The sequence below is a fragment of the Taeniopygia guttata genome, chromosome 19, assembly GCF_048771995.1.
Source record: "Taeniopygia guttata chromosome 19, bTaeGut7.mat, whole genome shotgun sequence".
Taxonomy (NCBI): domain Eukaryota; kingdom Metazoa; phylum Chordata; class Aves; order Passeriformes; family Estrildidae; genus Taeniopygia; species Taeniopygia guttata.
Window position 1 is genome coordinate 287,719 of NC_133044.1, and position 13,080 is coordinate 300,798.

Here is a 13,080-nt window from a genome sequence, read left to right on the forward strand (position 1 = left end):
GCTTTAACATGCATCAACGAAAGACACAAATCAGCATTTCCCACAGCTCATTACAGCTCTGGGGCCAGCAGCCCCACACTGTTCATGGGCATCCCCCTCCTCAGCTCACGGGCCAGAGCTGTCAGTGAGCTGAGAGTGACTTAGAAACCAGAAATTTCTGTTTCTGCTTGGTTTGTTCTCTGCATAAAGTCCTTAAGGCAGAGCAGGGGCTGTAACAGGCAGTCAGGGCTTCACTCCCCCTTACACTTTTGGGGTGCAGCCAGGGTGGGGAAGGGCCTTTTTCCATCCTGGCAAAATAGGAAAACTTTCTGGTTTAGTGAAAGTGCCTTATCAGCACTTTTGCTGCTGGCAATAATTCTTTCCAACAATTATCAGATTAATTTTCCCCATCTTTTCTCTCTTTTTATTTCTTTCTTATCTCTTTCTTTTCCTTCCCCAGCACATGCATACAGACACATGCTGTAGATCTTGGCAATTGAAGTAAATGAAAAATAGATATGTAGAGGGAAAAAAGTTTAACAGCAAGAAAAGATGTGCTAGAAAAGAGGGTGGTAATAAAGGAATCTAATTAAAATGGAAAATTTCTGTGGGAAAAGAAATCAATGTTGGGGGAGGCAGAGGTAGAACATTGTTTCTATCCGGCCTGCTCATTTGGGGGAAGATTCAGCATTTCCCAGATGATTAAAAACTGGTATGATAATGACAGTTGAGTATTTTTCTGTCTTTGTATTTCTGAAGCAAATCTCTTGTGGGACAAAACATATCACTCAGTGAGTTGCATAACATTTAGTTCTGTATTAGTCAAAGAACAAACTGTGTCTGTGTTGTACAGTTCACATGTGAGCAGAAAGGTGAGCGCACAGTTTCTGAGCACCCACTTGTGCCACCCGAACCAACAGTTTTGGGGAGGATTTTAGGGAGAGACAGGAGTCCAGAGGGTCTTGTGACTGTTTCAGGGGTTAGTAAATGGGGTATGGAAATCTCAAAATAGATGTGCAGAAAGGGCTGACCTGTAGGTGAAGGATGTGTTTGAGCAGTGCTGACCTTGTCATCAAAACTTGAGATGAAATATCTCCCCAGACGAGTTCTGCTTATGATGTTCTCAAGCTATTTTAACAAGGATGTTGTAGCCAGTGGAGCTGTGATTACTCCACAATGGCAGAGGTGTCCTTGGTGGCCCTGCGGAGTGGCCACCCTCAGCGGGGGCAGAGCAAGGGGTCACAGCACTGGGGACATGTCCTGCAGCCGGTTTATGGCTGCCTTGGTTCTGATGCTGAGCTGTGGGCAGTAAGGGAATCCCTTCTCCTTTAACACAGAGTGGCCCAGACACATCACACTGGGGCAGGGGGGTGCTGAGAAGGTGGATAAATGGCACTGGGCTGTTTGTATTTCTGCGTGTTGTGACTCTGTGTAGCTGTCAAATGACCCATGGCTTATCTCACTGATTTAGGCATTTCTTTGCTCCTTGACTGATAAGGGTAACAGGGGAATCTGTGACCATTGGGACACAATGAATCAGTTCTGGGAAAACAAATTATCCAAAGAGGAAACTGTCTGTGGGAAACAGCAATGTGGAATGTGGGGTGGGAGTGCTAAACCAGAGATGTGGCAGTGGGAATGGCTTTCCTGGGCTTTGCCTTAAGATTATTCCTTGCTGTCTGTCATTTCTTGGTCCTCTTCCCATGTTCTGGTTTGAAGGACACCTTTGAAATGAGGGATGAGCCATAATGAGAAAATAAACGCAAATTAATCAAAGATGACACTAGAAATTATGTGAAACATAATTTCTTTGGCATAGTGTTCCAGCGTGGGGGGGGTCTGTGTGTGTGTGTAACAGGTACACGGACATGAGCCGTCACCGTTCATTGTTAAGCGCTCACGAGAGACTTGGCAAAAATGAGCACTAATAGTCCCATACAGAGGTGTGGGTGACCTTCCCTTGGGTGAAGGAGCTGCATTCAGAAGCCGGTGGTTTGCTTGCTGTCTGTCAATTTTCCTTTGTGGTTGCAGGTACAATGGCAGCAGCAGTGGCAGTGACAGCAATTCCCCACCGAGCAGCAGAGCCTGAGGACCAGGAGGGTAATGGTGAGATACACCTGAGGGAAGAAGGGGGGAAAGGAGGAGTAATGTGATACTCAGGCTGTACACCTGCAGTGGAAGGGAAATGCTGTTAAAGAATTGGGTGTGGTTCTAAAAACCCAGACTAGGGGTATTTCATCTTGGAATGCAATTACATTCCTGTAAAATCTTTCGCTAGCATTATGCTGGCTGTGGAAGTGAGCACCAGAGACCTTCTGCCCACGACTTTGCAGAATTGAATCAGCTTGTGAGTGAGCAGTGATGCATGAATAACCAAGAGAGAATGTGCATCCTTTCATGAGTGTTTGTGTTACATCTGTGACCTGAGAGGAAAACAATGTTTGGGTCATGGGGCAGAGCAGTGGGAACCTTAAATCCCACAGGAAATAAAAATGAAACAAGCAGTGATATAGAGAACTTCCCCAGTCAGAGATGGTGTATCACGGTTGTTCTCTAAGTACTGCCTTGAGCTCTTGTAGGTCCGGTAAAGAGAAAAGCAAAATTAAAACATTGTAGTGGGTTAGAAAATGCTGAACGAGACAGTTCCATTTAGCATGAGTCTGTGACATGTCAGAACTGGCAAAATGTTTCACTGTGCAAGTTATTAAAAATGAAGAAATTATGTACAGTGTGAGGTGTGAAGGTGATTGATTGTGTGCTCAGAGCTCTGTCAGGCCAGCCTGAACCAGGGCATTAACCACGTGGTGACACGGCAGGAGTCGCAGCGATCACTACCACGCTCAAAACTGTTTTCACTACTCTGCTAAAATAAATACCTCAGTTCTGCCAAAACATATTAAAGGTAAATGAGTCACCACTAAAGCAAACGGAAAGAAAATTCCCTTGAAGGAAGTGAGCACAAACATCACTAAAAGCAGTAGATTAAAGATTGAAATATAAACTGCAGATGACAAACTTTTTCTTAGTGATTTTCCAGAGGAAAAGCATTTATCATGTGTTTTTCACTGTGCACTCTGCCTTCCCCTTGCAACCCCTCACACTGCCCTTGCAACCTGAACCCTGAGAGCTCTGAGCCTTTATTTGCCAAAACTCCATCCCCATGTCCTGCTGGGTGTGATGATATCCGTGTAAAGTGTGTGTATGTATCTAGAACAGTTATACGCTTTTTTTTTTTTTTTTTTTTTTTTTTTTTTTTGGCTACGTATATGCGCATTGCATACAGTGGGCACTTAATGGATGCCCCTTTGCAGCCAGAGAGGCGCAGGGTGTGCACACATGGACCCTCTGCTCCCGGTGGCACTGTCACCAAATCCCACATCCCGGGCTCCAGCTCTGTGCCATCCTCCCAGAGGAGCTCTGGGTGCCGAGTCACTCCTTTCTGGGTAAATATCAGGGTAAAAAGACATGACATTTTCTGGGCCGATCTTCTGTATTAATAAGATTCCAACTACAGGGTGACCTTTTCACAAAGGATTTGTAAATGCCAAAAGCTGCATAAAAATCTCTCTTTCTCAGGCAAACAGAGGCATCATAACTTTGCATTTATTTCTTAAATGGTGTTTTCCTGTCTTTCCCCCTTTGATCATCTCTTTCCCCTGAATGGATGTAGTGACAGCTGTACCTCCAATAACAGCTATGAAAGGGAATGAGAGAAAATTAGTGATTGAATGTTCAGGGGATTATTCTGCTCAAGGGGCTGAATGAATGAAAACAAACAGGACAGGGATGATGCCCCAGCAGGGAGGGATCAGCCTCTGCAGGAGAGGGACCGCAGAGCTTGGGCTTGGGCATGGGGGAGCTGTGTGCCACTCCCAGTTTGTGTAAGGAGGGATTGCACTATTTCTTACCACTGAACCCCATTCACACACAGAGAACAGGAAAATCAGCACCAACCAACCACCCAAGGCTTTTATGTTACCTTGCATTTAGGGTATTTGATTTATCAAATAAATGCTGCTTTTGCAGCAGGATTTACACCCTTTTTGGGTATATTTCCACCATAGGAGAATAATAACAGCCAAAAAAAACCCCAACAGAACCAAAGGCTTATAACTTTACCAATGGAAGGCTGAGGCTTCATCCAAGAGCAGGGCACTGATATAAACTACCACCACCCTGCATTGCATCAAAGGCCCCCAGGGCATGGACCATGCCTGACCTCTTTGGTCAGGCTTTGAGTGAGCTTAGAGTCACCCTGAAAATCACTACAATGCCTTAATTAATACATTGTGTAAGGAAACTCTTGTATCTTTTTGTTTCACCTCCATGGTTACCTTTTTCCTTTGTCCTCTTTCTGCATTTCTCATGTCTTTTCATCACCAGCTAACATAATTTAATTCCTTCTTCCTTTTGCAAGAGTCCAGAGCCTGCACTTGTCACTGGCAAGTGTTCAGCTTTTCCTGAACTGCAGCTTAAAAAGATAAAATTGAGGCTGGATCCGAGTCAAATGCAAGTTTCATACTTTAATGTTTTATCACCTCAAAAATATCATCTTGCTTTTAATTTCCTGAGTGATTCTTGTGCCCAGCTCAGCAAATGCTAATACACTCCCCCTGATTCCCACTCCAGTTCCTCCCAGGTGTTCTCCTTTTCACTCCCATTTCCATGAGAAGTGTGTGATCAAAAGGAGCAACAGACTGTAGGTGGGTTCCTAAGGTGTCACCTCAAATATTGAGGGTTGATATGAGAGCAGGAAATGTGTCCACCATTGAATAGGAATATATGCCAGGTAGACATGGAAAGGGAAAAACCTTATCCCTAATGTGCTGGTGAATTGCCTGGAAGTCTGCATGTCAGTTGCCTGAACTCTAGACCAGGTTCTTCAGTCAAGCCAGGACAAACCTTCCCCTGATGACTCCTTCTTTGGTGTTACCCTTAGAACTTTTGCATCACAATCCAGGTTTCCCTTCAGCAGCACACAGCATTACTTCTTGTTCTGCTGCACTGACTAATGAGAGTAATTGGTCTCTGTCCTCTTCATAATGTCCCTCTAAGTATTTGTAAAAAGTTATCATGGCTCCCTCCAGTCCTCTTTTCTCTTCACATAAAGATTCTCAATTCATTTTAATTCGTCCTCCCTGACCCTCCCTCCCACTCCCACTTTATATATCAAATAATGGAACCCAATTACCTTGCAGATAGTCCACATTTGGAGGAGAGAATGAAGGAGGGGACAGCAGAGTGCCCTGTAAGGACAGTTGTGAGTTCTGCAGTGACCAGCAGCTCCCACTGTGCGTGAGCCACTGCTCAGGCTCAGCAGCTCTGTTTGGGTGGAGAAGCAGTTCCAGTCTCTCTCAGGTCCCACCACAGCAGCAGCTGAAGCCTCGCTGGGCACTGCTGGGCACTGCTGGGCACTGCTGGGCACTGCTGTGCCACGCCAGGACGTGCAGCACTAGGGCATGCAGAAATATAAACCAAGGCCCAGAATCGCCTCCTGCACTCTGTAACATTAAGACGAGGGTTAATTTGGATTAGCAAAATCGAAATGTCAAGCTTCATTTATATTCTGGTACCCAGTGTTAATTACCTTTCTCTTTTTTTAGTAACCATTCTTGTGTTCTGTTTCCTCACTTTAAATTGATAATAAGCTGTCCATCTATGTAACCACTTTGCTGACACATATCGTGATGGATATGGAAAGAAATAAAATGAAAATCTAATGAGACTGCTCAGAATGAGACAAAAAAAATTGAACCACGTTCTTTAATCATCAATGTGCATAGCCAACCAGAATGAATTTGTTTCAAGGAGGCCTCATTTCTATTTAAATGTAAAATACACTGAAATGTTTTAAGAACCACAGAAAACTATGGATTTCAGATAAAAGGCTAAGTATTAGCTTTGTAATCCAAGGCCAAAAAAAGCCCCATACCAACCAACAAACAAATTCAATGCTCTGGAGCTGCAAATAGGCCAATAGCTTCTTCTGCTTAGACTTCCCAGAGGGTAAAGCAGAACTCCTTAGACATAAGGTCACTGAAAACTTTAAACACTCATTTTCTCTGCAGGATGAAGACTCATCGAATTGCCAGCATCATCATAAATGCTGGTAGAAAAAGCCCAGTTCTGACCTGATACTGTTATAAATAAGAATATCATTGCATAAAGTCAGTAAGAGGTCATGAGCATTTTGAAAGGTTCAGTTCTCTAACCTTCTTCCTCCTTCCTTCCCCCTCCCTAACATATTTTATGTCATAGTTTTCTGCATTTGTGTTTGAAGCTGCATTTCTAACCACATCCAGTGCAGAATAAGACACATGGCCTGGCTATAGCATCCGCTTCACTGCCGTGGTCCAAGTGTTTCAGAGAATATTCCAAATGCTGTGATCCTGAAGGAAGCCTGTGTCAGGAAGAGTTAGCGAATTTAGAGTAATAAAGCCAATCTTTGAGAAAAAAGATGGTCTTTGTTTACCTTCTAAACAGAGATTTCAGAACATACTCAGACTTTATCACTCTTCTTGGGGCATATAAAAGAAGAAAATATTAAACACTCATTAAGAAAAGGGAACCAGATTCCCAGTCCTGTGTGCTTAGAAAACAAGGCTTTAATAAGCATCAGATGTTGTGGAAACCCACAGTGAGATTTGTCTAAGTGGTGTGAAGAGGGTGAGACTTGATGTCTGTTCCTTATGCTTGGTGCAACGGGAAGGGTTGCCCCTGAAGTCCATTTAATTACACAGGGAATGTGTCATTAAATGGTGAGATGTGTGATGGCCAGAAGCATTAATGGGTTCAAAAAGAGATTCATTTAATTCAGAGGAGAAACCTACCTGTGGCTATTGAGCCCCTTGTACCCAATACCCAGCAAAACTCGTGGCTCAGGAAATCTGTAATCTGCAGATTACTAGAAACTGAGATCCTGATTTGTAGGCACAGATCTGTCCAGTTTCTGCTGGAGACAGGGTGCTGGCTGGGTGATTTTAGATGCTCCAATGTAATAGGTCTTTTGTTTGGGTCAGAGCCTCCGTGGTGCCCTCCTCGTCCCTGCTCCCCCGGGCTCCAAGCCTTGTCCCTGTGTCACCTCAGCCCTGTCCCTGCAGGATCCTGTCACACACCCAGTGGAGCTCCAGAAGATCCCAGCATTATTTTGTGTTTCCTTTTCATGTTCATCTGCCCTTTAGGTTTTTGAGGGGTATTTTTCTCTTTGTGTTTCTTCAATTATTTGGATGATATTTTATCACTGCATTAAAGCAGTTGCACTGGCACAATATGAACATTTACATTTGCAGTGTGAGTTGGGAAAAAAACACCATCTTTAAGCCTCCACAGCAAAAATTCTCAGCAACTAATGAAGATGCCACTGTCCAAGCTTCCCTGCAGCAGAAATCCCTGCTTCTCTTCCAGGACTTTGAACTTGAACACCTCCACCACCAATACCACTAACAAACAGCAAAGTCAAACACTTTTTTCTCACACAGACACCCAGTCCTTGTGATTTCAGATGTGATTTTGTTTCCTGATTCTACCTGCATGAGCAGTTTGAATGGTTTTATAATTTGCCTCTGCTTCCATTTTACCACATCTACTTCCCATCTGTTATTTTTATGGTTTGCATTCCCATTCTCCTCTCCTAATGCCAGCAGCTTGACTGTAAAGTTGATGGCACATCCTAGAAACTTATCACCTCTCTCAAAAAAACGTCTTGTGCAGGATGGCATAAGAACCACCTGGAGAAGAATAGGTAGATCTGTTATTAATGATTTTCTTTAGCAAGAGCCCACACAACCACTGTACTTGGTGCAGGTGCATGTTTCTCTTCTCACTGCACCTTGCAAAAATCCCACTGAATGAGCAGAAATCTAATGTCAACAAAAACTTAGTGATTCAGGGGTGTTTATCTGTTATATCTCACAGCACTGGGAACAAAACAGGAACAGAGTGAATACTCCAGGGCTCCAAGCTCTTCCCCAAGGCTTATCCCAAAAGATAAAAAAACAGAGCACTGGTCCCCAGGGATGTTCCATGAGCTGTTCAGGGCTGTAGAAGGAAGGGGAAAATGAAAAACCAGTCTCTGAACTCCCAGGCTGAGCAGTTCCCTGTCACACTCAAAAGATAAATAAGTTATTTTGTCACTGTATCATGACAGCCATCCTCATCCTGAGCATTGCAGTGCATGACCGGGCAGGGAACCTTCCACAAAACATCTTTGAATCAATGTCAGTTCACTGCAGCTCTCACAACAGGGCCCTGGGTTGTACTGGGCAGGTGGCTCTGGTCCGCAGAGCCCACAGAAGAAATGTGGAAGGGGCTGCAGGACTTGGCACTGATGCCAGCTTGGCATCAGGTGGAAAAATCCATAACATGCAAAATAAATACAGAATTTTCCCAATGATCAACCTCTGATAAATAACAGATGAGTTTCGCATGTGTCACAGGTCTGGGCCAGTTAAAATTTTCACTTATTTGCGGCAACACAGACTTTTTCTCCTTCTTTTATAATTTTGCAAGCACATGTATAATTGGCTCTGGCCTGCTACTAAGAGGTTTATTAGAGCGGCAAGGGATGAAACTAATGATTGTTAAGAAGATCTAATTCCAAGGATACCGAGTTGTTGATTACACATTTATGGCTGCTAACCAGCAGCTCTTGAATAAGGGCCTGTGGATTTGTTTACCTTGCCAAGGCACTAAGATGTAGCCAGTCACTAAAATTCAGAGGTTGAAGCAGAAATCAATACAGAGCTGCTGAACACCCTCCTGTGCAGCTGGGAGAGACTAATTGCTGATGAACCTATGAGTCCAATAAAAATGTGCATAATTTAAATCGTATTAAAACCATAAGCTGCTAAAACATCAATATTTAAACACCATCCCACCATCCCCTGCAGTGTCACCAGGGATCTTTCAGGAAGAACAGATATTGCTGAGCATTAAAGCGACAAAGGCAAAAGAATTGCCTGAAATATTTCTTTCACCAAATTTGTGACATGGATTTGAATAAATGTGTCTCATGGGAAGACACTTCCTCTTGGTGCTAAGAACAGCTGCCAGCGGGTCCCCGAGCAGGTGAAGTGGAAGCCAGAGGAAGGCATGGAGTTGATTCCAAGTGGGAGCAGCTCCACAAGGAGTGTGTGCCATGGACACGCTTGGTCACCAGGCGTTCTTTGGGTCCCTCTGTGCAGCCCTGAGTGACATTAGATGGGGCTGTCGTCTCCAGTCACCCAGCCATGGGCCTGGGCAGAGCTTTCTGGTCTTGATATGGCCAGGGGAGCCAGGCTAAACTGTTTGCTGGGATGTACCTTTTCCATGGGCTTTTTACTGCTTCAACTGCTTCAAGCCACCAAATAAACAAGAGCACAGCTGGGGCTGAGTCACAAGTGACTCAGAAGCTCCCAGGCCCTGCCTGCTCAGTGTGTGCATCCAGCTCCAACACTCGCTGAGAGAATTGAGGGTGGCTTCAGCTAATGAATTTTCAATTGCCAATCCTAAATCATTTATTATACGCTGCCAAGCATTGCCTCACACTGAGTGCTTCCAACACCAAGATGCCTGGATGATGCAAAAGAAGTCTGCGTGGTCGCAGCAAGAGCCAGGTGTTGCTGCTGAGAAGTGCTTGGGGACAGCATGGGCAGCACTCCCATCCATGATTTTGGGTGAGGGAGACATGCTTGCTTCTGAGGAGGTTTGTTTGCAAAGACAGAGGTCCGTGGGTGACTGAAATACCCTGCTTAAAACTGCCAGCTCCAAAAAACCTTGGACATCACCCACTCAACAGCTTCCACAACACCGTGCCAGATAGTTCTTCCCTGCCCTCCCCTGAGACCCTCCACACCAAGGAAGAGCTGCTGGAGCTGTGGCTGTAGGAGGTTCACTGAGGGCTGACCCTTCGACAGCAAGGTCGATTCCCCAGTCTGTTGACCATCCTGGCCACAGCACCCACACACAAAAATCTGTACTGTGCTGGCTAATTTGCACATTAACTAGCTGACTTTTAAGACCCTTGCACTACTCAATCCAGAGCTCACCTGCTGAGAATAATGCATTTATCACCAAGATTCTACCTGTCTGTGCTCTACAGGGTGTGCACGTGGCAAACCTCCATCATTTTCTCAGACACTCTGGGATACATACCATGAAATTTAACAAGGTGTGTCCTATACAGGGCTGTAACATTGCAGCTGTGTGCACTAATTAGATAACACTCATTATTGTTGGTTCAATTTGCATTTGCAGAGGCGGTGCCAGCTCTGGCTGCCGGCCCTGATTGATTGCTCCCACTTTGCCTTCATTAGGAAGGTGGCCTCAGCACAGTGGTTTTACAGCGTGTTTGCTACCACTTAACTGGATGTGCCAGTCAAATGCCTTGAACTGTGTCTCTTGATTAACAATATTTTGCAAATGCAGTGCAGGCTGTTTGAGCAACCTGACAGGCAGTGGGGGCTGGGCGAGCGCTGCTCCCACACCCTGCAGAGCCCTCACCTTCCTGCAGGCCAGGTGCAGACACACCTGTGACACCAGGGCTGGTGACAGCTCACCAGTGCATAGGGCTCATCAGTGACCATGCCCACTGCTCATCCCCTCCACTCAGACGTGTCTGACAGAAATAAATGGGCCTGACAGAGGCCCATGACTGCCCCATGAAACTGGGGCATATATGGGTCTCGGTGACCTCTGAGATTTTTCCTTCATATCCCCTCACAGCTGCAGAGCAGGGTTTTCTCTGGTCCATCTCATTTCCCCTCCACTCCAGGCATCACCTCGGGGGATCAGTGGAGCCAGGGGCTCATCTCTAGCCTGGGCTGCTGTAGCAGCAAACAACAGCCTGGAAGCGCCCATTGCCCCAGCCCAGGGACCTCAAGACCCTCTGATCCCAGGGCCCCCCACCCTCCTGTCCTCCCCAGGTCAGCCCTTTGCCCCCAGTCATTCTGACTGCCAAAAGGAGGATGCTAGGCTTGCAGGGAGCCTTCTCCCAGCACATCCCATCACATGGATAGCTGCTTCCCTGCCAGAGCAAGGGCACTACATGGCAAGGCGATGGCATCCAGTGCTGGGCTGATTTTAGGGGATATTTCCTCACGCTCAGTGTTGCTAGGCTGCTGACACACGGCAGCTCCACAGCCAGCGCGTTCGGCAGATGAACTGTCGCTCCAGCTCGTTCCAGGGTGAAACACTGTCATTTCTCCCTTTTGCATATGCAGCATGCACTGGGGAGTTCAGGTCTGTGCACAGCAGATTTATTCATCAGTAATCGCTTCATTTCTGCAAAGGAAATATGTTCCACTGCTCCTGCAGCTGACAAGCTCTGGCATCAGTTGGAGGCTGATGCTCCAAAAGCAGGCAGAATATGTTTATGGGATGAACCACAGCTGTTTGCAGCATTCCCCTGCCCTAGCAATTATTTTAATAGAAAGAATTCCTGGAGGGTTATTTGGCTTCACACGGTGCATGTCGTGTTCACAGTCACTAGTTCAGGTATCAGGCAAGAGAACCTCTGAAGACAGTTCTGCTCCTGTAAAGCATTTTTTTAAAGAAGGCAGCAGGTTGAATGCTGCAGCCTGCTCACACACCAGAAAATACTTGCTCCTATGGGTAGCACAAGAAATGATAGGAAAACTGGTACATTTACATAATCTGCATTATCATAAAGTTGTTTATCAGCATCGCTGAGCTGCCCAGCCCTCCCAGGGTGTGAGAAGAGATGGTGCTGAATGCAGCCAGTGCTGTCTGACTTAGAGACACAGAAAAGGGGAGCAAGACACATTCCTGCAGAAAACGCGGATCACCTGGCTCCAAACATTTTTCCCTGAGGGAGAAGAGGATCTCCCCAGCTTGTTCATGGTGCAGTGGTTTCCATGGGTGCCTTTTCTGCCACTGTGGAGCAGTTCCTGGAGGAAGAGCCTCTGGCCAGGCTGGCTGCAGGAGTGCAAAAGGGAGTACTTGCTCCAGAGCTGTATTTCCACAATAAACTGGAATTCATTTAAAATTCAACAGCATCGTGTGAACGTGTTGCTGCTTTGCCTCAGAAATAATCAGTCAAGACAGTCCTCAGACACTGCTGCTCATTAAATAAAACACCCGGAGTCCTCCCTGAAGGGGAAGGTTCCTCAGGGACTGGCAATATTTTAGCCTGCTTGCCATCTGAGGGCTTTAAAATACTTGAGAAGCATTAATTAAGTCTCAGGACATGCCTGTAAGGTGGAAGATTAGCATTTCTCAGCAGCGAGCAGCGCTGGGGCTGCAGGCTGGGGATGCTCGCGGACGGGGGAAGTTGGGATCCGGTGTTGTGGATCCCAGAGCGCTGCTGGTGCCAGCACAAGGGAGAGGAGAGCCCCCAAGCTGCAGCTCCTCCCTGACCCACCTGTGGGACAGGCTGGTGGCCCTGCAGAGGAAGGCGAGTTCCCGGGTGGGGATGCTCTGCTCTCACAGCTCTGTGCCAGTGCTGGTCCAGACCCGTGCCAGCTCGGGGTAGCTGCCCTGCTGCTCAGCCTGGCATTCCCAGGCCTGCACTGTTCTGATTAGCACTGGCAAGCATCCGTGGCCTTCAATGAGAGCATCTCACAGAGATATTGGGATTTGGTTCAGGTGGCTTAATGAGAAAATGAGTAAATCCCTTCCTGGATTTTTATGTTCGAACCAGCTGTCCAAAACATGAGATATCTGAATTCCTTATAGCTTTAGGATGTTAGACTCTGTTTTCTCTCTGAAAATGCCCATTTTTCAGTGCACAGGAGAGCTCTAGCTGTTCATCCCACCAATAGGACTTTAGTCACACACTTATGAATGTATAAATGGAAATTAAATGCTTTAATACTTCTGTGGAAATAGATATAAGAGATGAAAGCACAAGCAAATAAAATCTGCTAAGTGATGCTTCATAAAGTTGTCTGGGAAAAAAAAAATGTAAAAAGAAAAACTGAACAAATATCCTGTAACTCAAAGGGCAAACAGGTAAGGGTTTGTGTCACCAAACAGTGCTGTTCACATATAGAAATGCCATTTCTTACCTGGAGATTTAGATGAGAAGAGAAGCTCAGTGATTTTTATCAGTGCCTTTAGTTTCTCTGCAGAGAATATGAACATACTTCTACTGACAGAACATCA

General features: G+C 45.8%; 2 long non-coding RNA genes across 7 annotated transcripts in view; one reads left to right on the top strand and one right to left on the bottom strand.

The window, feature by feature from the left end:
• The window catches only part of LOC115497794 (uncharacterized), a 148,980-nt gene that overhangs the window by 133,021 nt on the left and 2,879 nt on the right, over window positions 1–13,080 (top strand). For 4 of the 6 annotated variants that reach the window (XR_012051476.1, XR_012051481.1, XR_012051477.1 and 1 more), the window contains one exon: window positions 2,011–2,141. This is a non-coding gene — a long non-coding RNA (uncharacterized lncRNA). Of the gene's footprint in view, window positions 1–2,010; window positions 2,142–13,080 lie in introns of those variants that run through there. The other 2 variants (XR_012051479.1, XR_012051482.1) reach the window with 2 other exon arrangements.
• LOC140680309 (uncharacterized) lies at window positions 783–10,859 on the bottom strand. The gene is made up of 2 exons (XR_012051475.1): window positions 5,171–10,859; window positions 783–4,450 (listed from the first exon to the last, which is right to left on the bottom strand). It is a non-coding gene; the product is annotated as an uncharacterized lncRNA (long non-coding RNA).